Genomic DNA, 7,297 nt, shown 5'->3' with positions numbered 1-7,297 from the left:
TGTGTGTGTGTGTGTGTGTGTGTGTGTGTGTATGTGTTTTATGTATATATATGTATATGTATGTGTGACTGCATTATACCCAATGTGTGTGCATATATAATATATATATATATATATATATATATATATATATATGTATATATATATTATTTTTTAATATATATATGTTTGTGTGTGTGGTGTGTGTGTGTGTGTGTGTGTGTGTGTGTTGTGTGTGTGTGTGTGTGTGTGTGTGTGTGTGTATGTGTGTGTGTTTGTGTGTTTGTGTCCTGTGCTTATTATATATATATATATAGTATATATATATTAGATATATGATACATATATATATATAATATATTATATATAGTATATTATATATATATATATATCCATATATTATATATTATGTATATATAATATTATATATATAATATATATATATATATATATATATACACATGTATATATGTATATATAATGTATATATATTATATATGTGCGAGTGTGTGTGTGTATGTATGTGTATGTATATATATATATATGTATATATATATATATATATATATTATATATATATATATATATATATATTTGTGTGTGTGTGTGTAAAAGGCTATGAACCTTAGTACAATGGTGAATGGAGGGTAGTTATAGTTGTTAAACGGCGTGACTCTTTATTAGGAGTCGTACAACACAGTATTTGAACACACGAGAGGATGTCTGAGGGTAATAGCTGTGAGCGCGGGATGCGAGTCAGGTCAACCTGTCCGGAGGGGGAGGGCTAGGCTGACCTTACCATGCTGAACACTGGCAACGAACTGAGGTGGTCAGGCGAGGTCAGATAACATCATCATTTACGCCCTCGCTGATTCAATGGTTCTTATTTTTGATATGGAGCCACGTGGTCTATTGGTATGCCATATTGCTTGTCCAGCTACTTGCGCCTCGCCCTCGAGGCGCCTTAGATTTGCCTCAAGGGTGACCTAACTTGGCTGGTCATCTCATTCTCGTGTGCATTGTCCTGGTGGCATCTCCCATGGGCTGCTCGTCCCTGTCATCCTCTTCTTCCTGGTCCTTGGTATAATCTGTCCATCCTTGACGTCCACATGTCCTCAAAAGTCTCGCACAGGTCCTCCTTGACTTCGGATTCATTTAGACTTGCTCATAGTCCTCGTCCAGGCCCTAACTCGGCGGCGTCCTCGTCCACACGTCCTCACAGATCTCGTCCAGGTCCTTCTCACGTCCTCATAATCTTTGTCTGGATCTACGGGTGTTGGGCAGGCGGGCGGCAACTCGGGGCGGCTGATACCTGCGCTAATGAGCTCCTGGAGTTGACTGGATCTGCGGGTATCCGCCAGGCGTCGTCCATCCACAGCAATCTGGGGCGACTGGTACCTGCACTGGTGAGTTCCTGGTTCTTCACTGGATCAACGGGCGTCTCGACAGATGATGCCCGTCCACTCATGGGGCGGCTTAGCACCTGTTCTGACTAACATCCTGGTCTGCAGGCCTAAGGTGATCATCCGATGACGTCCTTCCCACAGCATCCTAATATGACCGGTTCTGCAGCAGGGTCCTCCTTCGGTGCCGTGTCGGTTATCGTCGGTCCGACTGCAATATATAGTTGGCGAACCAGATCATACACATAAGGGCCAGAAGTAAGAGAAAAAGAAAGGCAAAAGAGAAGAGGGGGTGTTAAGTACCACTAGCTGGTTATTTATAAAAAATTGTGTTTTTTAAATTTTGGTTTTTAATTTATTTTCGTTTTTTTTTTGTTTTCTTTTGTGTTTTATTTTCACAAAGATAAAGAAGAAATCTGAACTGCCAAGGTAGTTATGTCTAGGTATACATGTTAGACTTCATTGACGGGATCCTATACTCAAAATGCCGTACACTGAAGAACCGAGCCTAGAAAATCTATAAATAACCTGCTCTTTTCTGTGTATCTATGATGGACGCTCGTGAAATTCCCTACAGATATCTAAATTATCATGAATCACACGATCGCCTGGTATATACCCAAAACATGCAAGCCACTTCAAGAGGGTAAGAAGGGTGTGATTAATAAGCGAATAATTATTCTAGCTTAAACACTAGTCTACATTACTTATGTACGTAACCACCGGGTCACACCTCTCAAACGAAATCCTCGTTCCCCCCACCCGGGGAGACGGCCAATCACGGATGACCTGACCGCCCACTGTTTGACCGAGGTATACATCGCGGGAGGTTCCAGTGTATTGTTACGCATACCGCTCCACGTCTCTCTGCCACCAACAACAAAGGCGGCTAGGCAGACGGTGTGCTATCCAACAGGGTCGTGAACACTGAAAACAGCTTCCAAGAGGCACCGAGCACCACAGCGTCCCAGGACACCACGAGAGTAAACGCCAATTGGCCGAGCAGGGCACGAAATAACACTAAATGACAGTCTTTCCTTTCATTTACACAAGTTTATTTACCCGACACTTTCACTACAATACAGGTGGAAACCAGATGTCACACTGCCCGATGGCAGCTTAAACAGGGCACACAAAGTTTATCAGGTCACAAGGGCACACAGGAGGTCCTTCACAGGAGCAGCACCCAACAGCGTCTCTTGGCTTGTTCCTCCGCTCCCTCCGCTCACGCCAGCCTGCGTCATGTTTGCCCAGGTCCCTTCAAGTTAACACATGCCCAGGTCATCCTTTTCATGTTAACACTGTTTTTGCACGGAGACAAAGCCCACTTGACGTGCCAATATCCCCCCCTCTCAAGCAGACGACCTCGTCTGTCTGACCAGCTAAACCTGAAACAACTACAGAAAAATTGAAATAAAAATTGTCCTCAGGAACAAACACAATTCTTTCAAACAAAAGTACCGTATTGCAAAAATCAGTTCTCAGAAACACAAAAATCAAATTTCATCCAGTGCGCGTTCCCTTCGCTCATCTCTGGGGTCCTCTGGAGGAGGTGTGGGCGGCGGGTAATTGTCAGTGGACCCAGAGGGGTATCTCCTGTCCTAAGACACTGCTCATGGTCACCACTGACGTCTGTTGCATCGCCCTCACCGTCCAAATGCTCGTCTCATCGCGGTCAGCGTCCTGCCACGTCCTCAGCGCCGATACTAGGGCTGAACGTCATCTGTTCTTTTTCACTCGCCCAAGGAGTCGCTTCCTGGCCCATGGTAACCCACATCCGGTCCCACGTGGACAACAGAGCGGTCGTTTTCGCCCTATGCGAATTCGATTGGTGACAATCGAGAGGAGGGGGGCCGCGACCACTGTGTATGGGCCGCCCTCCCAGGGGCTCTGTAGCTTCGGCGAGAAGCCCTCTGCTTCCACGCGGTTTAGTGCATCCCACTCTGTCACCTATTTGTACCTCCTTTCCCCATGTGCTGGTCATGAGGGTCTCCTCATGGCCATGGCCGGCCTACCTTGAGCTTGCCACGCACTCGTCGTGCACCTCCGCCAGGTTCTCCTGCAGAGCACTGCCTGGTGTATGTGACAGTTGGCAAGTTCACGTCACGGGTGGCCGCCCTGTGGCCAAATCCACTGGTAGCCTGAGCTCACGGCCAACAAGAGGTCTGGCAGGTGTGAAGCCTGTTACCCTCATGCACATCAAGACCGGTATGCCATGACATGGCGGCAGCTTGACCGTCCCAATCTTTCCTGACTTTCCCGCAATATTTGGCTAACTGGTTGAGCAAGTGGTACGGTTAAACCGCTCCATAACCATACCATCGGACTTGAATGGAGGGGTGTCGTCCTGTCTTGCGCACCCCTAACAGCTCGCAACACTCACAGGGAACACTCTTGGGGGAAACCCTCAACTCATTGGCCTTGGTCCGAGTGCAGTTCAGAAGGACACCAAACGGGTATGAACTTATACTAACACGCCCCCACGGTCTTCGAGCCTCATGTTTGAGTAGTGCATATGCCTCCGGCCACTTTTGAAAATATCCATTCCCACACAGATTATCGGTTTTTCCCTTGTGGCGTGAGAGGCATCGGACCAGCAATGTCTATTTGCCACCCGTCCATGGTGCTCCCACACAGTACACCTGTACGGGGCACGTTCTTTCTTAGCGGTGCCCTTCTTTGCACTGTCACACATCACCATGTCTACACCACTCCGACCACGTCACTTCTCATGCCCACCCAGTCGAAGCTTTGACGGATAGCGGCTCCGGTCTTTTTTTCTCGGCCCGAGTTGGCCACTGGTAACGCCATCCTTTTTTCCCTCCCTCAGCAACTCTAGCATCGCATGGCTCTGGGTACTACACTACCCACGTATCACTGTCCACTTCACTCCAAACTGCACCCATCGCTTCCTTACAAACCGCTTTGATCCACTGTAATGTTTCCCACTGGTCCACCATACACTTTGTGGTGGGTGCTCTCCGCAGCCAACGGCCTCCAAGCTGGGCTCCATGAGAGCCTCAAGCACACCCGACAATGGGAGCAAGTCTGGTCCTCACGTTGTGCCGTATACGCCACTCATTCAACCCCTTTAGTTGCACATTCCAGCACCCTTGGCAGACGGAGGCACACAGGATCCGAGTCCTTCTGGACACAGTGTGATCAACTACCTCACACGGGCGTCGACTCAGGCTGGTCAGCGTTGCATGGACACGACCCGGCGCGGTGGACGATGTGGTAGTTGTACTGTTCAAGGCGCCCTAACCACCTTGCCAGCTGACCCTCCTGCTACCTTCATCGACTTCAACCACTGTAGGCACATGGTCCAGTCCCCGGATGGTTGAACTCCGGCACCGTAGAGGTTATGGGTTAAAGGTGCTCGAGACTCTTCACCAGCCCGGCCAGCAACATCTTTCCTTGTCACACAATAGTTGCGTTCAGGCCTGCTTGAACTTGGGCAGCTGGTAGTAGGCCATGACATACTCCTTCCCGTCCTTATCTGTGACAAACTGGCCCCCGATGCTTCCGCACTAGCTCATGTCCAACATGTAAGGGAGCTTCGGGTCCAGATAAGGGCAAGAACCGGTGCTTCACGATGTCCTTCTTCAGGTGTCAAATGCAAGCTGACACCCTCGTCCCACTGGAAAGCACTACCCCCCTTTTCGTCGGTCGGAGAGGAGCCGCTACACTGGCGAGTCCTGTACAAAGCGGCCGGTAGTATTGTGCCGGGCCCAGGTATGCTCCTGACTTCCGCCACTATTGGTGGGGAACTGGCCACTTCTCCACCACCACCAACCTTCTGTGGGTCGGTGCGCACACTCGTCTGACTGACTAATGCCCCAGACATGGCACCTCATGCTGTGAACATCGAGGCTTTCTTGGGCTGAGTTGAGTTTGGCCTTCCTCAACCGCTGTAGTACTTCCTCCTCAGCCTGCTCCAGCTCCTCCTCGAAGGTGCTCAACCCGAAGACATGACGTCATCAATGTAGACAGCGGCCGTCTTCCACTGCAGGCCCATACCAATACCCTCTCCATCCAGGACACTCGAACAACCATGGGCATTGACAGAGACCAAAGGGCATGATGCTGAATGCCACAGGCCTTGCCCGAAGGAAAAGGCAGTACTTTGCTTGTCCTCTTCCGCCATCTTCCACCTGGTGATGACTCGACTTCAGGTCAGTGTGGAGAGCCACTTCCCCCACCAATGGATCAAGTGTGTCATCAATTCTCGGCAATGGTATGAGTCCTTGATAGTCCATGTGCATTCAGCACCCGGTAGTCCACACAGAATCGGTGTGTGCCATCCTTTTTCTCACCATACTACCGCGGGGATGACCATGGACTGTCTGACTGTTCATCACCCCCTGGTGCCGCTAGCTCATTGACAGTGTGCGCTGATCTCTTCTCGTCTTGTTGGTGAATACATCGGGGGGGCTCTTGATGGCAAACTACTTCCGGTGTTAATCCTGTGCTGGCCCAGGTCCAGTCACCCTGCTAAACACATCTGCATACTGAGACAGGGTGTGACTCATCTTCTCTGTCTGTGCTTCGTCAGGTTATGCGGCGGCTCCGGTTCGCCCAGTCCTCGAGGAAGTCCGGCACAACGTGCCCTAAACCCCACACCAACCAACTTCCTCGCTCCCCCGACAATCTTCTGGATGCTCCACTTCCTCACCATGCCCAGCTTTGCACCAGCTGCACCTTCTGGGCCTTATCGTAGAAGTAGCTACCAACACTGTAACTAACCCCTTCCCATGTCCAACAAGACTGCCCGCCCAAACCGCTACGCCATCAGCCAGCTGCAGGTTTTTTGGATGGGCCCTCCATGAGGGCCCCTCTACTCCCACGCATCACTCTTGACATTCGACCCAGTTGCTAGGACTCTGTCCTGGGCAAGGTGCAGTCGCTCAGGCCGTAACTACCTCTGCCCAGCCAACCTCGGAGCAATGTCACATCTTCACCGTGCACCCTCACCAGCTTCCATCCAAGTCCGCACAGCCTTACTTCTGCGTCAGGTAGTCAAGAAGGGGCCCAGCAAGCAGTGCTTCGTCCAGATTGGCCACATACACCGGGCAGCCCGGCTGCACCGTGCTGGCCCCCCCAATACGAGCCCTCCACGGTCCCTTTAGCTGCACACACAATACCCCTGCACCACACAGTCTCTGTGGTGCGTTCTGGAGTCGCATAGTGCCAACATATCAGGGGCCACATAGGGTCTTCTCAACCGCCAGTGTCCACTGTCAGGTGCATGGCTTCCATTCTACTGAGTCCCTCCACCTGCATCGTGCTGGTTCGACGACAGCTTACCCAAGTTGGCCCTGGAACCGAGGAGCAGCTGGTTTCGGTCCCCTTTCTCCAGCATGTCCTAATTTTCCGCCTGTAACCACTTCCTTACCTTAGTACATTCACTCGGAATGGTACCATGACCTGCCACAGTCCTTGCAGCACTGCTGGAGCAATCAGAATCCGTACGGTTGAGATGACGTGTTTCTCCCTCGTCGCTCCCTCCGACCGACTACGTCTGTGACCTACCTCTCCGCAGCCCCAACACAAACCTTGAAAAGTGCTCGGGCTCACCTTCCTCAATGCTACCTTCTCCACTTTAGCCTACCGGCCCCGGAGGTCATGGCGGGGCTGAGCAGCTGGCCCTAGGCCACTGGTTGCCTTCAGGAAGGCCTCAAACTCCTGAGGTCCTCAGGGTGTGCCTGCTTGACGTAGATTTGCAGCTGCTGGTCCTGCGAAAGCGTCAAACAAAGAAAATCGCGGACCAGGACCACAATCATCTCTTTCGCAGCCACATCCTGCGCCCAGCTGGCAGTGTCCTCGCCACGCTCACGAGTCCCCGCTTCTTTTCAAGTGGCCCGATATACCTCGGCCCTGGTGGTGGTTGCCCAAACAGCCCCGTTCCAAGTCTT

Source organism: Penaeus monodon, chromosome 5, assembly GCF_015228065.2.
Source record: "Penaeus monodon isolate SGIC_2016 chromosome 5, NSTDA_Pmon_1, whole genome shotgun sequence".
In the NCBI taxonomy this organism is placed as follows: domain Eukaryota; kingdom Metazoa; phylum Arthropoda; class Malacostraca; order Decapoda; family Penaeidae; genus Penaeus; species Penaeus monodon.
The sequence above is the reverse complement of the archived record's forward strand: the minus strand, read 5'-3'. Positions refer to the sequence as shown.